Genomic DNA, 13,190 nt, shown 5'->3' on the forward strand with positions numbered 1-13,190 from the left:
TTGGATAGTCTGCCTAGAGGAGAGCATGGCTCTCTTGGGATCTGGGGAGAAAAGTGGATCACACATTTGAAAAACCGAGGGACAAAGAAGCATCTGCAAGTAGCCCATGTTCACCTTCTCCTAATGCTCCAGGACGTCGGCTGGGTGGGCGTAGGTGTTCAGATGAACAGGCACATTGTGTGGTGCGCAAGCCAGACAAAGCTTCTATTTACTGAGAGTGTCAAGAGTTGGGAAATTCACAAGATACCAAGTCTGAAATGGTATAGGATGGTATACACAGTTACCTTCCCACCAAAGGTGGTTCCTATTTTTCTACTAACATTTTTACCTGCTTTTGAACTGCTAGGTTGGCAGAAGCTGGGACAAGTAACCGTTACACTTTCTGATCAAAAAGCTCAGCATCTTAGCCACTGAGCCACCGCGTCCCTATAAGGTCCTCTATACCTATCCCCTATATAATGTAGAAATTTGTTCTTGCTGAAATGAATTCATCACTGGAGGGTTTTTTTTTAAAGAAAAGACAGGACAACTACCTATCTGAAATGGCATAGGGTCTTCTGCTTGAGCAGGGGGTTGGACTAGAAGACCTCCAAGGTAGCTTCCAACTATATTCTCATTGATTGATTGATTGATTGAAAAGATGGGCCACCAAGAGGAACACCGTACAAGCGAGAGCACCAGGCGGAGTCCCCGAGTCTTAGCCGAGCCCCTATCCCAAAACTCTTCCACACCCCACACGGCTTCGGCCGCCGCACTTCCCGCGGAATTCCCAAGGGCGGCGTGCAAGCAAGAGGCGGCCTTTTCCTCCCTCGCCCCGCCGAAAGAAGCCCTCCAAGGCAGCCGAGAAGCCCCCCCCAAGCAACCCCCGGCGCGCAAGCGCTCGGGAGGCAAGGGGCGCGCTTGGGCCCGCGAGCGCCTCGGACAAAAGGCAACAGAAGGGCCCTTGTTAGCTGCTCCCTGGAGATGGAGGAGGAGGAGAAGAAGCGAGAGCGAGCGAAGTGGCGGGGTGGGGCTCGGCTCGCGCTCTCCCCCCGCCTCCGTCTACATCAGCCAGGGAGAGAGAGAGAGAGAGAGAGAGAGAGAGAGAGAAAGGGAAAGAGGGAACGGCGAGAGCCGGGAAAGGAGGAGGAGAAGGCGGCGGCGGCGGCGGCAACTCACTTTGCCAGCACTTTGCCAACTCTCCCAGCCCGAGGCAGCCTCTTTTTTCCCTGCGCGCTAAGCCGGCCTGGCAAGCGCTTTGTCCCGCTGCGGGGCTCCGTCGAGGCGCCGCGGGAAAGGCTTCGGGGAAGGACCGGGGGCGTCGTTTTAGGGGCAGCCAAGAAGAGGAGGAGGAGGGCTCGGCGCTCTCTCGCTCTCTCTCCCCGCCGGGGGAACAGCCTCACGCCTGACCTCCCGTACCCCGGGGACTTGCGGCAGCCTTGCCAGCGGGCTGCAAGGGCGAGGAAGGAAGGGAGCCTGCCCGTCGGTGAAAGCAGGAGGAGGGCGGTGGATAGAAAGTGCCCGGAGCGGATGGTCCCGCTCGTCCCCGTGAGGGGAGGAAAGGCGTCCAGGGAGCGACGCGGGACCTTCCCGGGAAGGAGGCGGCGTGGCAAGCGGGGTAAGGCTTGGAGAAGCGCCTCTTGGAGCGCCGGGCGGGCTTTGGCAACCGGGTGCGCCCTGGTCCTTCCGCCCCTTTCACGCTCTTTTGTTTCTTGATGGCGAGGGTGGGGGTCGCTTTGTGCTTCAGGGGTGGGTTTCTAGCTTGCTCTCTGGAGTCGGGAGGAAGAGAGGGAGGGGCGCGCGCACCAGTGCATCCTGGCATTGATACCCCCCCCCCTCTTCCCTTCCTTGGAAAGGGGAAAAAGGATAAGAGAAGCAGCCCTCGCCAAGTTTTGCAGGAAGATGAACGCCCGAGTCGAAATCTTTCCCTTTTAAGCAGATGCGTTATAATAATACTAATAATAATACTGGATGAGGTCCAACATCATCATGGACAACCAATCTCTGTTCTAGTTTTCTTAAAGAGAGAAATAAACCAGGGTTATTTTTGACCCAGCTCTTCATCTGAGAATAGAGTAGAGCTGGAAGGGACCTTGGAGGTCTTCTAGTCCAGCCCCCTGGTCAAGCAGGAGAACCTATACCATTCCAGACAAGGGACTGTCCAGTTTTTTCTTAAAAACCTCCAGTGATGGAGCGTTCACTGTTAGGAAGTTTCTCAATTCCAGGTTTCTTCTCTCTTTGGTTAGTTTCCACCCATTGCTTCTTGTCCTGCCTTCTGGTGCTTTGGAGAATAGCTTGACTCCCTCTTCTTTGTGGCAGCTCCTCAAATACTGGAATACTGCTATCATATCCCTGATTCTTCTTTTCTTTAGACTAGCCAGACCCAAAACCTTCTTCATATGGTTTAACCTCCAGGCTTTTGATCATCTTAGTTGCTCTTCTCTGAACTTTTTCCAAAGCCTCAGCATCTTTTTTGTAGTATGGTGACCAACATCGGTTGCAGTGTTCCAAGTGTGCTCTTACTAGGATTTTGTAAAGCGGTACTAATACTTCATGTGATCTTGATTCTGTGCCTCTGTTTATACAACCCAGGATTGTATTAGCTTTTTTGGCGGCTGCTGCTGCGTACTGCTGGCTCATATTCAAATGATCATCCACTAAGACTCCAAGGTCTCTCTCACTGTTTTTGAGCCAGGTCTCGCCTAATCTGTACTTTATACCTTTGATTTTTCCTGCCGAAATGTAAAGCTTTGCTTTTCTCCACATTGAAATTCATTTTGTTGGATAGGGCCCATTGTTCAAATCTTGAAACATGATGGAAGTGATGGACACTTAGGTTGATTTGTTTGGGGCAGGGGGTGAGGTTACGTGCCATGCAAAGTATTCCCAATCCAGGATGCTCTGAAATTAGATGAAATCTTTTAAATTAGGAAGCGTCTGGGAAATTGGGGTGATGATTGTAAAAAACTGGTTGGGTAAAGCAGAAGTTTGTTTCTCAAGACTACACAGAGCAGGGTGACAAGGAGAAAACCTCTGAGCCAATTATTTTGCTTTGCACTTAACGCAATTGATATATAAACTACCCAGAGCTGCTCATATGTAGTCTTCATTGAAATTAGTGGGTTTCTATATGCAGAATGCCTTTCCATGGGATGACCTTCTTTTCCCCCTAAACAATACACATTTCCACCTAGAAATGGAATGCATCTATATGAAGCTTATCAGAACAGAACAGAATAACAGCATTTGAAGGAACCTTGGAGGTGTTTTAGTCCAGCCGCCTGCTCAAGCAGAAGTCTCTATACTATTTCAGATAAATGACTGTCCAGTCTCTCTTTTTTTAAAGGTTCAAGTAATAGAGCACCTACAACTTCTGAAGGCAAGCCATTACACTGATTAATTGTTCTCATTGTCAGGACATGTCTTAGTTCTAGGTTGCTTCTCTCCTTGGTTAATTTCCATCCATTCACAAGTGCATTTGTTAGTTCCCAACTGTGTCACAAACGCATATCCTTGGACAGCACGGGCTGTAAACTTGACTACTCAAAGTTCATCCAACTGCTTCATGGAAAAAGCTATAGTCAATATACCATCTTCAAAGATCACCTAAAATTGTGGAATGGAATTGTTGTGAAATGGAATGGTCATGAAATAGCATAGTTTTTTTAAAAATCAATTTTGTCAGCAAGCTTTGTACAAAAATCACGTGATTCTTGTTTTATATATGCATTAGAAACTGACCCGGGATTCATGTGTATCGCATACCCGTAATCGTGGAATTTTATTGCCAGGCATCAAAATATATTAAACACTAAAAATTAATCAAGTGTTTCTTAATACTATTCTACCTGACGTGCTAGCTTTTGGTGTGCAGAAAACTGTAGATGCAGAGAACAATTAAAAGAAAATTGCATGGTAAGATTTTGTCTAGTGTTAAAAAGACTCATTTAATTTGCATATCAAGTTAGTGAATTAGGGCATCTCTTTTCCAAGCTCCTGATGCCTAATTTTGTGGAAGGTTTTTGCTGATTTCTCTGAACTATGTCTTCAGAGTCTGTTCCTTACCTTAACGTGGCTGGTCTGCTGTGTGGATTCAGTGATGATTTGAGATCTCGTGCTCATTAGAAGCTTCTATAGGATCATACGTAAGCACAATGAAAAGAAAATGCGTATCATAGAAGATAGCATCAATCTTATGGCACAATTCTTTATCAGAAATGAAGATTACAATAAACTTACAATATGCACATATGTTAAAAAAAGGTATGTTCTATTTTATTTTATATGATTTTGCTACTTTTCCTAAGTGCATACGGTAGTTCCTAGTTCTGCTAATAGTAGGGAACTATAAGAGTTACAAAACAGTAAGCTCTGTATTGAAATGTGTAAATGTTCGTTTTGTTCTACAGTCCTTCAAAAGTTTCCAATTCTTATCTACGTTCATTCATAATTGCTTTTTACTGAGATTTTTTTAAAAAATATGCAAAAAAATCCAAAGTATAGATCGGTCTTTTGCAGATGAATGTAGAATGATATACAAAAAAGAGTTTCATTAAATTAGTACCTTCACTATTAACTTATCAAAGTATATATGGAGTATAAAAAAGAGATGACTGTTGTGCAGTTGTCTATAAACAAATAACACCCACATTCCAGAGAGAAGTGGGAGACAACTAGTGAGACATAAAGAAACAAAATAAAAATAAATGCTATAATGGAACTTTATGAAAGCCAAACATTTGATGGAAAGATTGGAAATCACCAAGGATATGTAGGCCTAAAAATTAAGAGACAGAAGTTCTTTATTTTTCAACTTTGGACTACATCATGTGCAATTTCATTTCTACAACAAGCTTTTATGATGCTCTTCTGAAAAAGAAATTCTTCATTAAAGCTAAAAACCGCATACTAATTCAAATTGCTAGCAGATTTCATTTAAAGCAACTCTAATGTGTGTGTGTGTGTGTATGTATATCCTGGGATTGTGTAAAAATTAGTCTTTATTGGAGGGAAAGACAACAGCATATACCTTTGGCATTAGGAAGCATTTTCCTTTAACAGTGATTTTTAATTGAAACGAATTCACTAGAACGAAAAATAAGACCATAATTTGGTGACTGGTGGAAACAAAGGATGGTGAGAATGTGCCTCTAATAGTATCTCTTGCATTATTTCCTTTCAGATTCCCCCTACTTGTTTTGGAGCTAGGTGCTTTATATGCTCATTTTTCTTCCTGTAAACCTCAAAATTGAGTTCTCCACAATATACACATTGATATGCAAACGAAAGAGAAAGGGGGAAAGTCTTAAATTGTTTCTGTGGAATTGTTTCATGACCATAAAAAAACCCCTAGGTTTTCCCCAAAATTGCATAATGCAATAAAAATGTACATCTCTTTAAAGATGGGGAAGAAATAGATGGGGGTGACAGAATAGTTGAAAAGATTTGTGCCCAGTGGTTATGCTAACTTTGAAACAGTCATGTTTCCACATACATGGATGTAGTCAGCAATAACACGGGTGAGAGCTGATTCTGACAAGGTCAATTACTTGAAACTGAGCGAATCTGATAATGTAGAAATTTTCCAACCCAAAAGAGAGAAATCTCAAAGCCTGTTGCAAAGGTGTAAGAATCTGATCCTTGATTTCCTTAAGTATATGGTAGCATGTGATTTATATATATATATATAACGGTCAGTGGTGGGATTCAATTTTTTTTACTACCGGTTCTCTGAGTGTGGCTTGGTGGGTGTGGTGTGGTAGGGGAAGGATACTGTAAAATCTCCATTCCCTCCCGATCAGCTGGGACTCGGAAGGCAGAGAATAGTTGGGGGCGTGGCCAGTCAGAGGTGGTATTTACCGGTTTTCCCGAACTACTCAAAATTTCCGCTACCGGTTCTCCAAAACTGGTCAGAACCTGCTGAATACCACTTCTGATAACTGTCACTGGAATTTTTCCTAACACCTTCATTAGTTAATTCAGGAAAATTACTTATTAAATAACATGGGTCCTTGAATCCCTGCCTATTATCTGTAAATAAGACCCACACACAATTGGAGATGAGTTAGAATGCTGTGCATTCTATCATGTGCATTCATGGTATGTCCCCAAAATGAGTAATTGTAGACCCAGACTCCTAGAGTAATTATGAATTCCTTCTAGCATGTATCTAGCAAAATTCCTCTGGGAATGGAGAACAAGAATTCTGCTGCACAAATTTGTTTTAATGTGCAATTGTGATACTGATATAGCTGTTAAGTTATTTTATATATTCCTATGTCTCTAGAATTTCTAACATCATTTTAGAGTTTAGACTAGAGCCAAAAAGTATCAACCCTGGGAATTCAATTCAACAACATAATACAGTTATATTTAATTTTTGCATGAGGTATTTATCCAGGGGTGGGATTGAAAAAAGTTACCAACTAGTTCTCTTCCCGGGTGCTGGGTGGGCATGGTCATGGTGGGCATGGCCTACTTGCCTTCTGCACCACGGTGGTGGGAGGGCGTTTTCACCCTACCCTAGCTCTGGAGGCTTCCTTGAGCCTCCAGAGGGTGAAAATGGCCAGAGGCCCTCCGGAGGCTCGTTTTTTGCCCTCCCAGAGCCTCCACACAAGCCCTGCACTTACCTGGTATCCAAAACAGGCTGCCTGGAGACTCCTGGGAAGGGCGGAGCGGGGTGGTTGGGGCCATCCAGTCCTTGCAACTACTGGTTCAGCGAACCAGATGTAAAATTAACATCTGGTTCATCCAAACCAGCCCGAACTGGCTGAATCCACCCCTGGTATTATCAATACAACAAAACCTTTGTGTAAAACCTAACAAAACTAATAACAATTTTTTGGGTAAACTTTATTTTGTAGAAGTAATGTATTGAGAACAGCAAAGTTTGCATAAGAGAAATCATGCATATATGAGGTTGTAATCCCCCTACTTTTAGGAGAAAGAGGAGTTGATCCTACCAAGAAAATCTTAGTATGTACTGATTATTTATGACCAATTTATTGAGGCAGGATGGCTATGATAGTTATAACTGGTTTTTAGGATCTTAACAAATAACCTTCTAATTTCAGGCTTAGATCTTTTCTACTTTTCTTTTCAAATTGTTCCTGTCTATTCAACTGCAGATCTGTTCATCTATTCTCCACCATATTCATTCCAACTTGATAGGCTGGGTTTCAGTGTTCCTTTGACCATGTCGATGAGTTTAAATGCATAAGACTTTTTATAATGGTCTGTCGTCCCATGCAGAAATTAAGGAGAATCGCCGTGATGCAATATGTGGTAAACAGCTTGATGTGGTCTGTAGAATTGCAGATGACCACTAGATGAGAACATTAAATGTTTCTGGGTTAGAATTCTCTGCAACTCTTGTCCTCTGGAATTTTGCAGCCCAGATCTGGCAGACATTGAGGAACGCTGAGGCAAGCTGTGGAAATATACCTTCCCATCTCATTGAATGAGTCTGGAAGTATAGGTCAAAAGGAGGAAAGAGTGTTAGGGATATTCATCACCTTGGATTATATATAAAAGATGGCATAGAAATAAATGATAAAAGAGAAGCAGTAAGCTGGACCTGCCTGTAAGGTTTTTTTAAAAAAATGTTTGGTTAGCAAGCAGGATGGATAAAAATAGATAATTTTTTTAAATTTCTTTTTTAAAAAATCAGATTTTCAAAATTTAAATTGGACTTTTAAAATTTAAATCAGATTTTTAAATTTTTTTATTAAATTTATTTTAATAAAATGCTTTTGGAGTAAAGATCTTATTATTATTATTATTATTATTTATTATTTATTCACATTTCTAAACCGCCCCCTCTCCCAAAAAGGGACTCGGGGCGGTGTACAGTCCACAATAAATCACAGATAAAATACAAATATAAATAGAACTATAAATATATGTATGTATGTGGAGGAGGTTAAAATTAAGAGTACTGTACAGAAGAATAAATATGAGGCTAAAAGCCCTAAAAACAATTAAAACTAAAACATTACCCTTAAAATAACCAGATGAGAATATACTACCAGGAGTTCATAGATGTAACATTTATAATCATGCCAGGCCAGCTAGTCGGAACAGGTGAGTCTTCAATTTTTGTCGGAAGGAGCGGAAGTCCGAGGTGGTTCTAATGTCGGGGGGGAGGTCATTCCAGAGGGTTGGGCCCATCACAGAGAAGGCTCTACTCCTTGGCGCCGCCCGCTGGCATTGCCTAGTGGACGGCACTTGGAGAAGGCCCTCCCTGTGAGAGCGGATTGGCTGCAGGGATGTATGTGGGAGGATGCGATCCCGCAAGTAACTAGGTCCTGAGCCATGGAGCGCTTTAAAGATAGTAATCAGGACCTTGAAACGCACCCGAAAAACCACAGGTAGCCAGTGCAGCTCGCACAGGAGCGGTGTTACGTGGGAGTATCTAGACCTCCTCATGATAACCCGCGCGGCCGCGTTCTGGACTAGCTGCAGTCTCCGGGCGCGTCCCAAGGGAAGCCCCATGTAGAGAGCATTACAGTAATCTAGGCGAGACGTCACCAGCGCATGAGTGACTGTGCGTAGGGCATCCCGGTCCAGTAGGGGGCGCAATTGGCGCACCAGGCGAACCTGGTGGAACGCCCCCCTTGCCACGGCTGCCACATGGTCATCCATTGACAGCCGGGCATCTAGGAGGACGCCCAAATTGCGCGCCCATTCCACAGGGGGCAGTAGCTCGTCCCCTATGGCCAGCGATGGAGTCAGCTGGCTGAACCGAGGTGCCGGAAGCCACAGCCACTCAGTCTTGGAGGGGTTGTGTTTGAGTCTGTTGTCCCCCATCCAGACCCCGACGGCTTCCAGACACCGGGACATCACTGCGACAGCCTCGTTGGGGTGGTTTGGGGTTGAAATGTACAGCTGCGTATCATCAGCGTACAGATGGTATTCAACCCCAAAACCACGGATGATCTCGCCCAGCGGCTTCACGTATGCATTGAACAGAAGGGGCGAGAGAACCGACCCCTGTGGCACCCCACAAGAGAGTGGCCTCGGGGTCGATCTCTGCCCCCCTGTCAACACATATTGCATCCGGCCGGAGAGGTAAGAGTCAAACCACCGTAACACGGTGCCTCCGACTCCCATCCCCTCCAGCCGGCGCAGAAGGATACCATGGTCGATGGTATCAAAAGCCGCTGAGAGATCTAATAGGACCAGGATAGAGGAACAACCTCTATCTCTGGCCCTCCAGAGATCATCAACCAACGCGACCAAGGCTGTCTCAGTGCTGTGCCCGGGTCAGAAGCCGGACTGGCGTGGGTCTAGATAATCGGATTCATCGGGGTGACGCGGAAACTGCTGCGCCACCACATTCTCAACAACCTTCGCCAAAAAAGGGAGGTTGGAGACTGGACGATAATTAGCTAGCTCCATTGGGTCGAGTGAAGGCCTCTTGAGTAAGGGCCTCACCACCGCCTCTTTCAAGACGGTAGGTAAGGATCCCTCACCCAACGAGGCGTTCACCAGGCCCAGAAGCCAGCCTCGTGTCACCTCCCAGGATGCCAGTACCAGCCAGGAGGGACACGGGTCCAATGAACATGTGGTGGGTCGCAGCCTTCCACGCAACCTGTCTAAATCCTCGGAGGCAACAGACTCAAACTCCTCCCAGAGTGGACTCACAAGACTCACTGTTGACGGCCCATCCAGACCACTGGAGGGGGCCCATCCACTCCGGATCTGAGCGACTTTCTTCTGCAGATATTCTCCAAACTCCTCTGCTCTACCCTGTAAGGGTGCCCCCCGCGTCTCTTGCACCAAGAGGGAGCGGGTGACCCTAAACAGGGCGGCAGGGCGGTTATCCGCAGACGCAATAAGAGCGGCACAATGTCTACGTTTGGCCGCTCTCAATGCCACAAGGTAAGTCCGTAAACAGGCTCTTACCTGTGTTCGGTCAGACTCGGAGCGTGAGGACCTCCACCTGCTCTCTAGACGTCTCCTCTGGCGCTTCATCTACCTAAAGATACCCTGTTTCCCTGAAAATAAGACCTCCCCGGATAATAAGCCCAATTAGGCTTTTGAGCGCATGCGCTAAAATAAGGCCTCCCCGAAAATATTACAACACCCTGTCTTATTTTCAGGGAAACATGGTCGTTTTCTTTAAAAATTATGATTTAAACTGAGTTTATTTAAATCAAGCCTTTTTTCTAGTCATTTAATTCATGATTTAAATCATGATTTAAATCGACTTGATTTAAATCAAATTCACCCTGTTAGCAAGTAAAACCTATTGGCAACTTGCAGCTTTGTTTTTGAATAGGAGACAAAGTGTTATGATCCAGACTGCGGGGCTGGCCATGGAACAGAGGACACACTCAAAATCATCCATGGATTGCATCATTCTTCATTCCCCAACTTTTCCCCATAATGAGTGTTGTGCAATTCTGTCTTCATTGGAATCCTGCAATGGGCGAAAAAGGATGAATGTTCCAGCTAAGCTCCTTGACAGGCTTCCTCTACGGGGCTGACTGAAGTTTGAATACGTTTCATCCCTAGTTTTGCAGTTTGGACTTTTGCCACTATGATTGGAAGCTTTGACTTCTGTTGACATTGTTGATTGCTGCAACCTGACTGGGCTGGAGAAAAAAGACACACGGGACCTCTTTCTGTAAGAGCATGTGAGGACTTCTGCGAATATTCCTGTTAGTATTCTGAAGCATTACCCAACATAAATCCCTCATTCATCCCTCAGCAGAATGGGGTGTTGTACATGTCTAAATTGTGGTATTTTATCCTACTTTGTCAAAGGGACACGATGGCTCATGGCTAAGACGCTGAGCTTGTCGATCAGAAGGTCAGCAATTCAGCAGTTTGAATCCCTAGCTTTGCATAACGGAGTGAGCTCCCGTCACTTACCCCAGCTTCTGCCAACCTAGCAGTTCGAAAGCATGTAAAAAAATGCAAGTACCGTAGAAAAATAAGGACCACTTTGGTGGGAAGGTAACAGCGTTCCGTGCGCCTTTGGCGTTTAGTCATGCAGCCACATGACCACGGAAACGTCTACAGACAGCGCTGGCTCTTTGGCTTTGAAACGGGGATGAGCACTGCCCCTAGAGTTGGGAACAACTAGCAGGCATGTGCAGAGGAACGTTTACCTTACTTTTACCTTATCCTACTTTTAGCATCAAGGGAAAAACTCTGTAAGCCATTATTCTGACACAGTATTAAGACTAGTTGCCGCTACCAATTACAAATTAGGAAGATTTATTTTGGATCTTGAAAACAGGATAATTTTTCCTGGTAAGATTTACAAACCTGAGTAGATATGTAGATTGCAAATGGGCAAAAGGACTCCGGGAAATAGATGTTCAGCCAGATGCTTTCTGGGATATTCATCATGACAAAAGAATTGATTTACATGAAATATGTTTTTCTTAATTCTGATCTTTGCCTCTGGAGGGCTGGTGGAACGGCAGGGGGGGGGGGGGAAAGAGCACATGCCTTTAAGGGGTTAAAAGAGTAGCAAATGCAGATTGCAAATAGTTTGAATGAACAGGCACCCCATTCAGCGATTTCTCTGGGCTTTTAGCAGAGGGGTGGGAAAAGACTGGCACCTTCACTCTCCCCCCTTCACTGCTTCATCCAAAAGAGCAATCTGCAAATAAACTTTTTTTTTACTGGACAGAAGAGAAGGAATTTATTTTATTAAAATTACTACCTGGATACTCGTGCTCCACTATGAAACTATGTGATTGGGCTTGATTAATCGACATTTACAGCTTGAAAATTAATGAGTAGTTACAATCAGCCTCTCCTCTCCCCTTCTCTCCCTCAGGCTGGTCCCACTGATCCTCTCCTCTCCCCCTTCTCTCCCTCAGGCTTGCCTCACAGAAGCCTCTCCCATCTTATCCCCTTGTCTCCTTCAGTCTAACTCCTTCGCATCAGAGTATTTTTCAGGTGGAGAGGGGGAGTAGAATGTCTAAACTCCCAGCCCGCAAGCCGCATGATTCATGCGCTGGCCATACCCACGCCCAAGTGGCAGTTGAAACAGAATTCTTTTCAGGTGGGGAGGGGTAGTAGAATGTCTAACTCCTTAGCATCAGAGTGTGTGAATAATAATATAAGAAATACTGATGATCTGATGGTCATTTCAAAAAATCCTTTCTTAGCAAGCACCTAGAAGCCAAGAGGAACATACATGCCAAATATCAAGTTTGTAGGCTTTACAGTTCTGGAGATTTCATGACGATGCATGAGTGGTATTTTACTTTTATATATATATATATATAGATTTTTTAAAAAAAATCAGTATTTGAAACCAGAATATCCTGGGAATACTGTTTTTGTTAAAGCATGAGAAGAAGGCGCAGTGGGGAAGATGTTTTAAAAGTTTCTTTTATTTTATGTAAGGGAAAGGAAAGCAAAGGAACAAAAGTCAGGTGTAGCTATGGAGTCTTTGATGATAAAAGTCTGTGATCAGGCTTCTTCACAGCTGAGCAATATATTCCCCAATCATGTCTGATGATCAGAAAGAAAGCAGAGAGAAATCATGTTTCCCATTGATATCCCCAGCTCTGGGACTGACCGTAACCCAATTTCTAAAGTTGATTTTAAATATATATAGTCTGAGTTGATGGGTCCCCTGGGAATTTATATCTACCTATCCTTTTTTGTTAACCCAGGAATTCTTTCAAAATTGTTTTATCCTTACCTGCAACCCCCAACTGTGTTGAATGCTGCTTGGCTAGCATGAGGCATAGGGATGTTTAGAAATGCTGTTGAATCAGGAGCAAAAAAAGGAACCACCAAACCCCTGCCTTTTTATCAGAGGGATCGCTTAATTCTCTCACTGCATTCATAATTTGATTGGTTGGATTCCCTAGAGAGATGGAAATCAAAATGTAGGCCTAGTAATGAAACTGAAAGTTGGGAAAGATAAAACCAATCTCATCATAGGACAACCAGAATAACAGTGTCAAACTCAAGGCCCAGGGGGCCGGATCTGGCCCCTAGGGTGCTTAGATTGGCCCATGGGGCTGCCCTAGAAACAGCAAAGGACCGGCCCACAGCGCCTCTGCAAAAACGGAGCTCAGGAGGGCCGTGTGCAGCCTTCCCAGGCTCCGTTATGATCCACGACGGCCGAGCTCTGTTTTCACTGGCAGAGGGTGACAGGAGGCAGTTGCGGATTAAAATAAAGCTCAGGAGTACATTTTTGCTGGCAGAGTGCTCGGGCCACCACAGACGCCCCT

At 44.6% G+C, this 13,190-nt stretch overlaps 1 protein-coding gene across 1 annotated transcript in view; it reads left to right on the forward strand.

Moving 5' to 3' along the window:
* Positions 1–1,067: 1,067 nt before the first annotated feature.
* CHST3 (carbohydrate sulfotransferase 3) overlaps positions 1,068–13,190 on the forward strand; it is a 66,367-nt gene continuing 54,244 nt past the window's right edge. Inside the window, exon 1 of the mRNA XM_081956491.1 lies at positions 1,068–1,597. The gene's annotated coding sequence lies outside the window, so the exon portion shown is untranslated. The remainder of the gene's footprint in view (positions 1,598–13,190) is intronic.

Source organism: Natrix helvetica, assembly GCF_964273705.1.
Source record: "Natrix helvetica genome assembly, chromosome: 5".
Lineage (NCBI taxonomy): Eukaryota > Metazoa > Chordata > Lepidosauria > Squamata > Natricidae > Natrix > Natrix helvetica.